This window comes from Hemitrygon akajei, chromosome 28 (genome assembly GCF_048418815.1).
Source record: "Hemitrygon akajei chromosome 28, sHemAka1.3, whole genome shotgun sequence".
NCBI lineage: Eukaryota > Metazoa > Chordata > Chondrichthyes > Myliobatiformes > Dasyatidae > Hemitrygon > Hemitrygon akajei.
Window position 1 is genome coordinate 21,690,374 of NC_133151.1, and position 14,297 is coordinate 21,704,670.

Below are 14,297 nucleotides of genomic sequence, written 5' to 3' on the forward strand. Positions count from 1 at the left end.
TTCATTGTGTACCTGTCAGTCTCAGGTACTTTGTGAGAGTGTGGGGTTCATTCTGTCCCTGTCAGTCTCTGGTACAGTGTGAGCATGTGGGGTTCATTCTGTACCTGTCAGTCTCTGGTACAGTGAGAGAGTGTGGGGTTCATTCTGTCCCTGTCAGTCTCTGGTACAGTGTGAGCCTGTGGGGTTCATTCTGTACCTGTCAGTCTCTGGTACATTGTGACAGTGTGCGGTTCATTCTGTACCTGTCAGTCTCTGTTATAGTGTGAGAGAGTGGGGTTCATTCTGTACCTGTCAGTCTCTGGTACAGTGTGAGAGAGTGGGGTTCATTCTCTACCTGTCACTCTCTGGTACAGTGGGAGACTCTGGGGTTAGTTGTGTACCTGTCAGTCTCTGGTACAGTGTCAGAGTGTGGGGTTCATTCTGTACCTGTCAGTCTCTGGGACAGTGTGAGCATGTGGGGTTCATTCTGTACCTGTCAGTCTATGGTACAGTGTGAGCATGTGGGATTCATTCTGTACCTGTCAGTCTCTGGTACAGTGTGAGAGTGTGGGGTTCATTCAGTACCTGTCAGTCTCTGGTACAGTGTGGGGATCATTCTGTACCTGTCAGTCTCTGGTACAGTGTGAGAGTGTGGGGTTCATTGTGTACCTGTCAGTCTCTGGTACAATGTGAGAATGTGGGGTTCATACTGTACCTGTCAGTCTCTGGTACAGTGTAAGAGTGTGGGGTTCATTCTGTACCTGTCAGTCTCTGGTTCAGTGTGAGCATGTGGGGTTCATTCTGTACCTGTCAGTCTCTGGTACAGTGTGAGAGTGTGGGGTTCATTCAGTACCTGTCAGTCTCTGGTACAGTGTGGGGTTCATTCAGTACCTGTCAGTCTCTGGTACAGTGCGGGGTTCATTCAGTACCTGTAAGTCTCTGGTACAGTGTGTGGTTCATTGTGTACCTGTCAGTATCTGGTACAATGTGAGAGTGTGGGGTTCATTGTGTACCTGACAGTCTCTGGTACAGAGTGAGAGAGTGGAGTTCATTCTGTAACTGTCAGTCTCTGGTACAGAGTGAGAGAGTGGAGTTCATTCTGTACCTGTCAGTCTCTGGTACAATGTGAGAGTGTGGGGTTCATTCAGTACCTGTCAGTCTCTGGTACAGTGTGGGGTTCATTCAGTACCTGTCAGTCTCTGGTACAGTGTGGGGTTCATTCAGTACCTGTAAGTCTCTGGTACAGTGTGTGGTTCATTGTGTACCTGTCAGTCTCTGGTACAATGTGAGAGTGTGGGGTTCATTGTGTACATGTCAGTCTCTGGTACAGTGTGAGAGTGTGGGGTACATTCGGTCCATGTCAGTCTCCGGTACTGTGTGAGAGTGTGTGGTTCATTGTGTACCTGTCAGTCTCTGGTACTGTGTGAGAGTGTGGGGTTCATTCTGTACCTGTCAGTCTCTGGTACAGTGTGAGAGTGTGGGGTACATTCGGTCCATGTCAGTCTCCGGTACTGTGTGAGCATGTGGGGTTCATTCTGTACCTGTCAGTCTCTGGTACAGTGTGAGAGTGTGGGGTTCATTCTGTACCTGTCAGTCTCTGGTACAGTGTGAGAGAGTGGGGTTCATTCTGTACATGTCAGTCTCTGGTACAGATTGAGAGAGTGGGGTTCATTCTGTACCTGTCAGTCTCTGGTACAGTGTGAGAGTGTGGGGTTCATTCTGTTCCTGTCAGTCTCTGGTACAATGTGAGAGTGTGGGGTTCATTCAGTACCTGTCAGTCTCTGGTACAGTGTGGGGTTCATTCTGTACCTGTCAGTCTCTGGTACAGTGTGAGAGAGTGGGGATCATTCTGTACATGTCAGTCTCTGGTACAGAGTGAGAGAGTGGGGTTCATTCTGTATCTGTCAGTCTCTGGTACAGTGTGAGACTGTGGGGTTCATTCAGTACCTGTCAGTCTCTGGTACAGTGTGGGGTTCATTCTGTACCTGTCAGTCTCTGGTACAGTGTCAGAGTGTGGGCTTCATTCTGTTCCTGTCAGTCACTGGTACAGTGTGAGAGTGTGGGGTTCATTCTGTACCTGTCAGTCTCTGGTACAATGTGAGAGTGTGGGGTTCATTCTGTACCTGTCCGTCTCTGGTACCGTATGAGAGTGTGGGGTTCATTCTGTACCTGTCAGTCTCTGATACAGTCTGAGAGTGTGGGGTTCATTCTGTACCTGTCAGTCTCTGGTACAATGTGAGAGTGTGGGGTTCATTCTGTACCTGTCAGTCTCTGGTACAGTGTGAGCATGTGGGGTTCATTCTGTACCTGTCAGTCTCTGGTACAGTGTGAGAGTGTGGGGTTCAATCTGTACTCGTCAGTCTCTGGTACAGTGTGAGAGTGTGGTGTTCATTCTGTACCTGTCAGTCTCTGGTACAGTGTGAGAGTGTGGGGTTCATTCTGTACCTGTCAGTCTCTGGTACAATGTGAGAGTGTGGGGTTCATTCAGTACCTGTCAGTCTCTGGTGCAGTGTGGGGTTCATTGTGTCCCTGTCAGTCTCTGGTAGAATGTGAGAGTGTGGGGTTCATTGTGTACATGTCAGTCTCAGGTACTTTGTGAGAGTGTGGGGTTCATTCTGTCCCTGTCAGTCTCTGGTACAGTGTGAGCATGTGGGGTTCATTCTGTACCTGTCAGTCTCTGGTACAGTGAGAGAGTGTGGGGTTCATTCTGTCCCTGTCAGTCTCTGGTACAGTGTGAGCCTGTGGGGTTCATTCTGTACCTGTCAGTCTTTGGTACATTGTGACAGTGTGGGGTTCATTCTGTACCTGTCAGTCTCTGTTATAGTGTGAGAGAGTGGGGTTCATTCTGTACCTGTCAGTCTCTGGTACAGTGTGAGAGAGTGGGGTTCATTCTGTACCTGTCAGTCTCTGGTACAGTGTGAGAGTGTGGGGTTCAATCTGTACTCGTCAGTCTCTGGTACAGTGTGAGAGTGTGGTGTTCATCTGTACCTGTCAGTCTCTGGTACAGTGTGAGAGTGTGGGGTTCATTCTGTACCTGTCACTCTCTGGTACATTGTGAGAGTGTGGGGTTCTTTCTGTACCTGTCAGTCTCTGGTACAGTGTGAGAGCGTGGGGTTCATTCAGTACCTGTCAGTCTCTGGTACAGTGTGAGAGTGTGGGGTTCATTCTGTACCTGTCAGTCTCTGGTACAAAGTGAGAGTGTGGGGTTCATTCAGTACCTGTCAGTCTCTGGTGCAGTGTGGGGTTCATTGTGTCCCTGTCAGTCTCTGGTAGAATGTGAGAGTGTGGGGTTCATTCTGTACCTGTCAGTCTCTGGTACAATGTGAGAGTGTGGGGTTCATTCAGTACCTGTCAGTCTCTGGTGCAGTGTGGGGTTCATTGTGTCCCTGTCAGTATCTGGTAGAATGTGAGAGTGTGGGGTTCATTGTGTACCTGTCAGTCTCAGGTACTTTGTGAGAGTGTGGGGTTCATTCTGTCCCTGTCAGTCTCTGGTACAGTGTGAGCATGTGGGGTTCATTCTGTACCTGTCAGTCTCTGGTACAGTGAGAGAGTGTGGGGTTCATTCTGTCCCTGTCAGTCTCTGGTACAGTGTGAGCCTGTGGGGTTCATTCTGTACCTGTCAGTCTCTGGTACATTGTGACAGTGTGGGGTTCATTCTATACCTGTCAGTCTCTGTTATAGTGTGAGAGAGTGGGGTTCATTCTGTACCTGTCAGTCTCTGGTACAGTGTGAGAGAGTGGGGTTCATTCTGTACCTGTCACTCTCTGGTACAGTGGGAGACTCTGGGGTTAGTTGTGTACCTGTCAGTCTCTGGTACAGTGTCAGAGTGTGGGGTTCATTCTGTACCTGTCAGTCTCTGGGACAGTGTGAGCATGTGGGGTTCATTCTGTACCTGTCAGTCTATGGTACAGTGTGAGCATGTGGGATTCATTCTGTACCTGTCAGTCTCTGGTACAGTGTGAGAGTGTGGGGTTCATTCAGTACCTGTCAGTCTCTGGTACAGTGTGGGGATCATTCTGTACCTGTCAGTCTCTGGTACAGTGTGAGAGTGTGGGGTTCATTGTGTACCTGTCAGTCCCTGGTACAATGTGAGAATGTGGGGTTCATACTGTACCTGTCAGTCTCTGGTACAGTGTAAGAGTGTGGGGTTCATTCTGTACCTGTCAGTCTCTGGTACAGTGTGAGCATGTGGGGTTCATTCTGTACCTGTCAGTCTCTGGTACAGTGTGAGAGTGTGGGGTTCAATCTGTACTCGTCAGTCTCTGGTACAGTGTGAGAGTGTGGTGTTCATTCTGTACCTGTCAGTCTCTGGTACAGTGTGAGAGTGTGGGGTTCATTCTGTACATGTCACTCTCTGGTACATTGTGAGAGTGTGGGGTTCTTTCTGTACCTGTCACTCTCTGGTACAGTGTGAGAGCGTGGGGTTCTTTCAGTACCTGTCAGTCTCTGGTACAGTGTGAGAGTGTGGGGTTCATTCTGTACCTGTCAGTCTCTGGTACAATGTGAGAGTGTGGGGTTCATTCAGTACCTGTCAGTCTCTGGTGCAGTGTGGGGTTCATTGTGTCCCTGTCAGTCTCTGGTAGAATGTGAGAGTGTGGGGTTCATTGTGTACCTGTCAGTCTCAGGTACTTTGTGAGAGTGTGGGGTTCATTTTGTCCCTGTCAGTCTCTGGTACAGTGTGAGCATGTGGGGTTCATTCTGTACCTGTCAGTCTCTGGTACAGTGAGAGAGTGTGGGGTTCATTCTGTCCCTGTCAGTCTCTGGTACAGTGTGAGCCTGTGGGGTTCATTCTGTACCTGTCAGTCTCTGGTACATTGTGACAGTGTGGGGTTCATTCTGTACCTGTCAGTCTCTGTTATAGTGTGAGAGAGTGGGGTTCATTCTGTACCTGTCAGTCTCTGGTACAGTGTGAGAGAGTGGGGTTCATTCTGTACCTGTCACTCTCTGGTACAGTGGGAGACTCTGGGGTTAGTTGTGTACCTGTCAGTCTCTGGTACAGTGTCAGAGTGTGGGGTTCATTCTGTTCCTGTCAGTCTCTGGGACAGTGTGAGCATGTGGGGTTCATTATGTACCTGTCAGTCTATGGTACAGTGTGAGCATGTGGGATTCATTCTGTACCTGTCAGTCTCTGGTACAGTGTGAGAGTGTGGGGTTCATTCAGTACCTGTCAGTCTCTGGTACAGTGTGGGGATCATTCTGTACCTGTCAGTCTCTGGTACAGTGTGAGAGTGTGGGGTTCATTGTTTACCTGTCAGTCTCTGGTACAATGTGAGAATGTGGGGTTCATACTGTACCTGTCAGTCTCTGGTACAGTGTAAGAGTGTGGGGTTCATTCTGTACCTGTCAGCCTCTGGTACAGTGTGAGAGTGTGGGGTTCATTCTGTACCTGTCAGTCTCTGGTACACTGTGAGAGTGTGGGGTTCATTCTGTACCTGTCAGTCTCTGGTACAGTGTGGGCATGTGGGGTTCAGTCTGTACCTGTCAGTCTTTGGGTAAGTGTGAGAGTGTGGGGTTCATTCTGTATCTGTCAGTCTCTGGTACAGTGTGAGCATTTGGGTTCATTCTGTACCTGTCAGTCTCTGGTACAGTGTGAGAGTGTGGGGTTCATTCAGTACCTGTCAGTTTCTGGTACAGTGTGGGGTTCATTCTGTACCTGTCAGTCTCTGGTACAGTGTGAGAGTGTGGGGTTCATTGTGTACCTGTCAGTCTCTGGTACAATGTGAGAATGTGGGGTTCATACTGTACCTGTCAGTCTCTGGTACAGTGTGAGAGTGTGGGGTTCATTCAGTACATGTCAGTCTCTGGTACAGTGTGGGGTTCATTCTGTACCTGTCAGTCTCTGGTACAGTGTGAGAGTGTGGGGTTCATTGTGTACCTGTCAGTCTCTGGTACAATGTGAGAATGTGGGGTTCATACTGTACCTGTCAGTCTCTGGTACAGTGTAAGAGTGTGGGGTTCATTCTGTACCTGTCAGCCTCTGGTAAAGTGTGAGAGTGTGGGGTTCATTCTGTACCTGTCACTCTCTGGTACAGTGTGAGAGTATGGGGTTCATTCTGTACCTGTCAGTCTCTGGTACACTGTGAGAGTATGGGATTCATTCTGTACCTGTCACTCTCTGGTACAGTGTGAGAGTGTGGGGTTCATTCTGTACCTGTCAGTCTCTGGTACAGTGTGAGAGTGTGGGGTTCATTCTGTACCTGTCAGTCGCTGGTACAGTGTGAGAGTGTGGGGTTCATTCTGTATATGTCAGTCTCGGGTACATTGTGAGAGTGTGGGGTTCATTCAGTACCTGTAAGTCTCTGGAACAGTGTGTGGTTCATTGTGTACCTGTCAGTCTCTGGTATAAACTGAGAGTGTGGGTTTCATTGTGTACCTGTCAGTCTCTGGTACAGTGTGAGATTGTGGGGTACATTCTGTCCCTGTCAGTCTCCGGTACTGTGTGAGAGAGTGGAGTTCATTCTGTACCTGTCAGTCTCTGGTACAGTGTGAGAGTGTGGGGTTCATTCTGTATCAGTCAGTCTCTGGTACAGAGTGAGAGAGTGGAGTTCATTCTGTACCTGTCAGTCTCTGGTACAGTGTGAGAGAGTGGGGTTCATTCTGTACCTGACAGTCTCTGGTACAGAGTGAGAGAGTGGAGTTCATTCTGTACCTGTCAGTCTCTGGTACAATGTGAGAGTGTGGGGTTCATTCAGTACCTGTCAGTCTCTGGTACAGTGTGGGGTTCATTCTGTACCTGTCAGTCTCTGGTACAATGTGAGAGTGTTGGGTTCATTCTGTATCTTTCAGTCTCGGGTACAATGTGAGAGTGTGGGGTTCATTCAGTACCTGTAAGTCTCTGGTACAGTGTGTGGTTCATTGTGTACCTGTCAGTCTCTGGTACAATGTGAGAGTGTGGGGTTCATTGTGTACCTGTCAGTCTCTGGTACTGTGTGAGAGTGTGGGGTTCATTCTGTACCTGTCAGTCTCTGGTACAGTGTGAGAGTGTGGGGTACATTCTGTCCATGTCAGTCTCCGGTACTGTGTGAGCATGTGGGGTTCATTCTGTACCTGTCAGTCTCTGGTACAGTGTGAGAGTGTGGGGTTCATTCTGTACCTGTCAGTCTCTGGTACAGTGTGAGAGAGTGGGGTTCATTCTGTACATGTCAGTCTCTGGTACAGAGTGAGAGAGTGGGGTTCATTCTGTACCTGTCAGTCTCTGGTACAGTGTGAGAGTGTGGGGTTCATTCTGTACCTGTCAGTCTCTGGTACAATGTGAGAGTGTGGGGTTCATTCAGTACCTGTCAGTCTCTGGTACAGTGTGGGGTTCATTCAGTACCTGTCAGTCTCTGGTACAGTGTGAGAGAGTGGGGATCATTCTGTACATGTCAGTCTCTGGTACAGAGTGAGAGAGTGGGGTTCATTCTGTACCTGTCAGTCTCTGGTACAGTGTGAGACTGTGGGGTTCATTCAGTACCTGTCAGTCTCTGGTACAGTGTGGGGTTCATTCTGTACCTGTCAGTCTCTGGTACAGTGTCAGAGTGTGGGGTTCATTCTGTTCCTGTCAGTCACTGGTACAGTGTGAGAGTGTGGGGTTCATTCTGTACCTGTCAGTCTCTGGTACAATGTGAGAGTGTGGGGTTCATTCTGTACCTGTCCGTCTCTGGTACCGTATGAGAGTGTCAGCTTCATTCTGTACCTGTCAGTCTCTGGTACAATGTGAGAGTGTGGGGTTCATTCTGTACCTGTCAGTCTCTGGTACAGTGTGAGCGTGTGGGGTTCATTCTGTACCTGTCAGTCTCTGGTACAGTGTGAGAGTGTGGGGTTCAATCTGTACTCGTCAGTCTCTGGTACAGTGTGAGAGTGTGGTGTTCATTCTGTACCTGTCAGTCTCTGGTACAGTGTGAGAGTGTGGGGTTCATTCTGTACCTGTCACTCTCTGGTACATTGTGAGAGTGTGGGGTTCTTTCTGTACCTGTCACTCTCTGGTACAGTGTGAGAGCGTGGGGTTCATTCAGTACCTGTCAGTCTCTGGTACAGTGTGAGAGAGTGGGGTTCATTCTGTACCTGTCAGTCTCTGGTACAATGTGAGAGTGTGGGGTTCATTCTGTACCTGTCAGCCTCTGGTACAGTGTGAGAGTGTGGGGTTCATTCTGTACCTGTCAGTCTCTGGTACACTGTGAGAGTGTGGGGTTCATTCTGTACCTGTCAGTCTATGGTACAGTGTGAGCATGTGGGGTTCAGTCTGTACCTGTCAGTCTTTGGGAAAGTGTGAGAGTGTGGGGTTCATTCTGTATCTGTCAGTCTCTGGTACAGTGTGAGCATGTGGGTTCATTCTGTACCTGTCAGTCTCTGGTACAGTGTGAGAGTGTGGGGTTCATTCAGTACCTGTCAGTTTCTGGTACAGTGTGGGGTTCATTCTGTACCTGTCAGTCTCTGGTACAGTGTGAGAGTGTGGGGTTCATTGTGTACCTGTCAGTCTCTGGTACAATGTGAGAATGTGGGGTTCATACTGTACCTGTCAGTCTCTGGTACAGTGTGAGAGTGTGGGGTTCATTCAGTACATGTCAGTCTCTGGTACAGTGTGGGGTTCATTCTGTACCTGTCAGTCTCTGGTACAGTGTGAGAGTGTGGGGTTCATTGTGTACCTGTCAGTCTCTGGTACAATGTGAGAATGTGGGGTTCATACTTTACCTGTCAGTCTCTGGTACAGTGTAAGAGTGTGGGGTTCATTCTGTACCTGTCAGCCTCTGGTACAGTGTGAGAGTGTGGGGTTCATTCTGTACCTGTCACTCTCTGGTACAGTGTGAGAGTATGGGGTTCATTCTGTACCTGCCAGTCTCTGGTACACTGTGAGAGTATGGGATTCATTCTGTACCTGTCACTCTCTGGTACAGTGTGAGAGTGTGGGGTTCATTCTGTACCTGTCAGTCTCTGGTACAGTGTGAGAGTGTGGGGTTCATTCTGTACCTGTCAGTCGCTGGTACAGTGTGAGAGTGTGGGGTTCATTCTGTATCTGTCAGTCTCGGGTACAATGTGAGAGTGTGGGGTTCATTCAGTACCTGTAAGTCTCTGGAACAGTGTGTGGTTCATTGTGTACCTGTCAGTCTCTGGTATAAAGTGAGAGTGTGGGTTTCATTGTGTACCTGACAGTCTCTGGTACAGAGTGAGAGAGTGGAGTTCATTCTGTACCTGTCAGTCTCTGGTACAGTGTGAGAGAGTGGGGTTCATTCTGTACCTGACAGTCTCTGGTACAGAGTGAGAGAGTGGAGTTCATTCTGTACCTGTCAGTCTCTGGTACAATGTGAGAGTGTGGGGTTCATTCAGTACCTGTCAGTCTCTGGTACAGTGTGGGGTTCATTCTGTACCTGTCAGTCTCTGGTACAATGTGAGAGTGTTGGGTTCATTCTGTATCTTTCAGTCTCGGGTACAATGTGAGAGTGTGGGGTTCATTCAGTACCTGTAAGTCTCTGGTACAGTGTGTGGTTCATTGTGTACCTGTCAGTCTCTGGTACAATGTGAGAGTGTGGGGTTCATTGTGTACCTGTCAGTCTCTGGTACTGTGTGAGAGTGTGGGGTTCATTCTGTACCTGTCAGTCTCTGGTACAGTGTGAGAGTGTGGGGTACATTCTGTCCATGTCAGTCTCCGGTACTGTGTGAGCATGTGGGGTTCATTCTGTACCTGTCAGTCTCTGGTACAGTGTGAGAGTGTGGGGTTCATTATGTACCTGTCAGTCTCTGGTACAGTGTGAGAGAGTGGGGTTCATTCTGTACATGTCAGTCTCTGGTACAGAGTGAGAGAGTGGGGTTCATTCTGTACCTGTCAGTCTCTGGTACAGTGTGAGAGTGTGGGGTTCATTCTGTACCTGTCAGTCTCTGGTACAATGTGAGAGTGTGGGGTTCATTCAGTACCTGTCAGTCTCTGGTACAGTGTGGGGTTCATTCTGTACCTGTCAGTCTCTGGTACAGTGTGAGAGAGTGGGGTTCATTATGTACCTGTCAGTCTCTGGTACAGTGTGAGACTGTGGGGTTCATTCAGTACCTGTCAGTCTCTGGTACAGTGTGGGGTTCATTCTGTACCTGTCAGTCTCTGGTACAGTGTCAGAGTGTGGGGTTTATTCTGTTCCTGTCAGTCACTGGTACAGTGTGAGAGTGTGGGGTTCATTCTGTACCTGTCAGTCTCTGGTGCAGTGTGGGGTTCATTGTGTCCCTGTCAGTCTCTGGTAGAATGTGAGAGTGTGGGGTTCATTGTGTACCTGTCAGTCTCTGGTGCAGTGTGGGGTTCATTGTGTCCCAGTCAGTCTCTGGTAGAATGTGAGAGTGTGGGGTTCATTGTGTACCTGTCAGTCTCAGGTACTTTGTGAGAGTGTGGGGTTCATTCTGTCCCTGTCAGTCTCTGGTACAGTGTGAGCATGTGGGGTTCATTCTGTACCTGTCAGTCTCTGGTACAGTGAGAGAGTGTGGGGTTCATTCTGTCCCTGTCAGTCTCTGGTACAGTGTGAGCCTGTAGGGTTCATTCTGTACCTGTCAGTCTCTGGTACATTGTGGGGTTCATTGTGTCCCTGTCAGTCTCTCGTAGAATGTGAGAGTGTGGGGTTCATTGTGTACCTGTCAGTCTCTGGTGCAGTGTGGGGTTCATTGTGTCCCAGTCAGTCTCTGGTAGAATGTGAGAGTGTGGGGTTCATTGTGTACGTGTCAGTCTCAGGTACTTTGTGAGAGTGTGGGGTTCATTCTGTCCCTGTCAGTCTCTGGTACAGTGTGAGCATGTGGGGTTCATTCTGTACCTGTCAGTCTCTGGTACAGTGAGAGAGTGTGGGGTTCATTCTGTCCCTGTCAGTCTCTGGTACAGTGTGAGCCTGTGGGGTTCATTCTGTACCTGTCAGTCTCTGGTACATTGTGACAGTGTGGGGTTCATTCTGTACCTGTCAGTCTCTGTTATAGTGTGAGAGAGTGGGGTTCATTCTGTACCTGTCAGTCTCTGGTACAGTGTGAGAGAGTGGGGTTCATTCTGTACCTGTCACTCTCTGGTACAGTGGGAGACTCTGGGGTTAATTGTGTACCTGTCAGTCTCTGGTACAGTGTCAGAGTGTGGGGTTCATTCTATACCTGTCAGTCTCTGGGACAGTGTGAGCATGTGGGGATCATTCTGTACCTGTCAGTCTATGGTACAGTGTGAGCATGTGGGATTCATTCTGTACCTGTCAGTCTCTGGTACAGTGTGAGAGTGTTGGGTTCATTCAGTACCTGTCAGTCTCTGGTACAGTGTGGGGATCATTCTGTACCTGTCAGTCTCTGGTACAGTGTGAGAGTGTGGGGTTCATTGTGTACCTGTCAGTCTCTGGTACAATGTGAGAATGTGGGGTTCATACTGTACCTGTCAGTCTCTGGTACAGTGTAAGAGTGTGGGGTTCATTCTGTACCTGTCAGCCTCTGGTACAGTGTGAGAGTGTGGGGTTCATTCTGTACCTGTCAGTCTCTGGTACACTGTGAGAGTGTGGGGTTCATTCTGTACCTGTCAGTCTCTGGTACAGTGTGAGCATGTGGGGTTCAGTCTGTACCTGTCAGTCTTTGGGTAAGTGTGAGAGTGTGGGGTTCATTCTGTATCTGTCAGTCTCTGGTACAGTGTGAGCATGTGGGTTCATTCTGTACCTGTCAGTCTCTGGTACAGTGTGAGAGTGTGGGGTTCATTCAGTACCTGTCAATTTCTGGTACAGTGTGGGGTTCATTCTGTACCTGTCAGTCTCTGGTACAGTGTGAGAGTGTGGGTTTCATTGTGTACCTGTCAGTCTCTGGTACAATGTGAGAATGTGGGGTTCATACTGTACCTGTCAGTCTCTGGTACAGTGTGAGAGTGTGGGGTTCATTCAGTACATGTCAGTCTCTGGTACAGTGTGGGGTTCATTCTGTACCTGTCAGTCTCTGGTACAGTGTGAGAGTGTGGGGTTCATTGTGTACCTGTCAGTCTCTGGTACAAAGTGAGAATGTGGGGTTCATACTGTACCTGTCAGTCTCTGGTACAGTGTAAGAGTGTGGGGTTCATTCTGTACCTGTCAGCCTCTGGTACAGTGTGAGAGTGTGCGGTTCATTCTGTACCTGTCACTCTCTGGTACAGTGTGAGAGTATGGGGTTCATTCTGTACCTGTCAGTCTCTGGTACACTGTGAGAGTGTGGGGTTCATTCTGTACCTGTCAGTCTCTGGTACAGTGTGAGCATGTGGGGTTCAGTCTGTACCTGTCAGTCTTTGGGTAAGTGTGAGAGTGTGGGGTTCATTCTGTATCTGTCAGTCTCGGGTTCAATGTGAGAGTGTGGGGTTCATTCAGTACCTGACAGTCTCCGGTACAGTTTGAGAGTGTGGGGTTCAGTCTGTACCTGTCAGTCTCAGGTACAGTGAGAGATTGTGGGGTTCATTCTGTCCCTGTCAGTCTCTGGTACAGTGTGAGAGTGTGGGGTTCATTCTGTACCTGTCACTCTCTGGTACAGTGTGAGAGTGTGGGGTTCATTCTGTCCCTGTCAGTCTCTAGTACAGTGTGAGAGTATGGGATTCATTCTGTATCTGTCACTCTCTGGTACAGTGTGAGAGTGTGGGGTTCATTCTGTACCTGTCAGTCTCTGGTACAGTGTGAGAGTGTGGGGTTCATTCTGTACCTGTCAGTCGCTGGTACAATGTGAGAGTGTGGGGTTCATTTTGTACCTGTAAGTCTCTGGAACAGTGTGTGGTTCATTGTGTACCTGTCAGTCTCTGGTATAAAGTGAGAGTGTGGGTTTCATTGTGTACCTGTCAGTCTCTGGTACAGTGTGAGAGTGTGGGGTTCTTTCTGTACGTGTCAGTCTCTGGTACAGTGAGAGAGTGTGGGGTTCATTCTGTACCTGTCAGTCTCTGGTACAGTGTGAGAGTGTGGGGTTCATTCTGTACCTGTCAGTCTTTGGTACAATGTGAGAGTGTGGGGTACATTCTGTCCCTGTCAGTCTCCGGTACAGTGTGAGAGAGTGGAGTTCATTCTGTACCTGTCAGTCTCTGGTACAGTGTGAGAGTGTGGGGTTCATTCTGTATCTGTCAGTCTCTGGTACAGAGTGAGAGAGTGGAGTTCATTCTGTACCTGTCAGTCTCTGGTACAGTGTGAGAGAGTGGGGTTCATTCTGTACCTGACAGTCTCTGGTACAGAGTGAGAGAGTGGAGTTCATTCTGTACCTGTCAGTCTCTGGTACAATGTGAGAGTGTGGGGTTCATTCAGTACCTGTCAGTCTCTGGTACAGTGTGGGGTTCATTCTGTACCTGTCAGTCTCTGGTACAATGTGAGAGTGTTGGGTTCATTCTGTATCTTTCAGTCTCGGGTACAATGTGAGAGTGTGGGGTTCATTCAGTACCTGTAAGTCTCTGGTACAGTGTGTGGTTCATTGTGTACCTGTCAGTCTCTGGTACAATGTGAGATTGTGGGGTTCATTGTGTACCTGTCAGTCTCTGGTACTGTGTGAGAGTGTGGGGTTCATTCTGTACCTGTCAGTCTCTGGTACAGTGAGAGAGTGTGGGGTTCATTCTGTACCTGTCAGTCTCTGGTACAGTGTGAGAGTGTGGGGTACATTCTGTCCCTGTCAGTCTCTGGTACAGTGTGAGAGTGTGGGGTCCATTCTGTACCTGACAGTCTCTGGTACAGTGTGTGGTTCATTGTGTACCTGTCAGTCTCTGGTATAAAGTGAGAGTGTGGGTTTCATTGTGTACCTGACAGTCTCTGGTACAGAGTGAGAGAGTGGAGTTCATTCTGTACCTGTCAGTCTCTGGTACAGTGTGAGAGAGTGGGGTTCATTCTGTACCTGACAGTCTCTGGTACAGAGTGAGAGAGTGGAGTTCATTCTGTACCTGTCAGTCTCTGGTACAATGTGAGAGTGTGGGGTTCATTCAGTACCTGTCAGTCTCTGGTACAGTGTGGGGTTCATTCTGTACCTGTCAGTCTCTGGTACAATGTGAGAGTGTTGGGTTCATTCTGTATCTTTCAGTCTCGGGTACAATGTGAGAGTGTGGGGTTCATTCAGTACCTGTAAGTCTCTGGTACAGTGTGTGGTTCATTGTGTACCTGTCAGTCTCTGGTACAATGTGAGAGTGTGGGGTTCATTGTGTACCTGTCAGTCTCTGGTACAGTGTGAGAGTGTGGGGTTCATTCTGTACCTGTCAGTCTCTGGTACAGTGTGAGAGTGTGGGGTACATTCTGTCCATGTCAGTCTCCGGTACTGTGTGAGCATGTGGGGTTCATTCTGTACCTGTCAGTCTCTGGTACAGTGTGAGAGTGTGGGGTTCATTATGTACCTGTCAGTCTCTGGTACAGTGTGAGAGAGTGGGGTTCATTCTG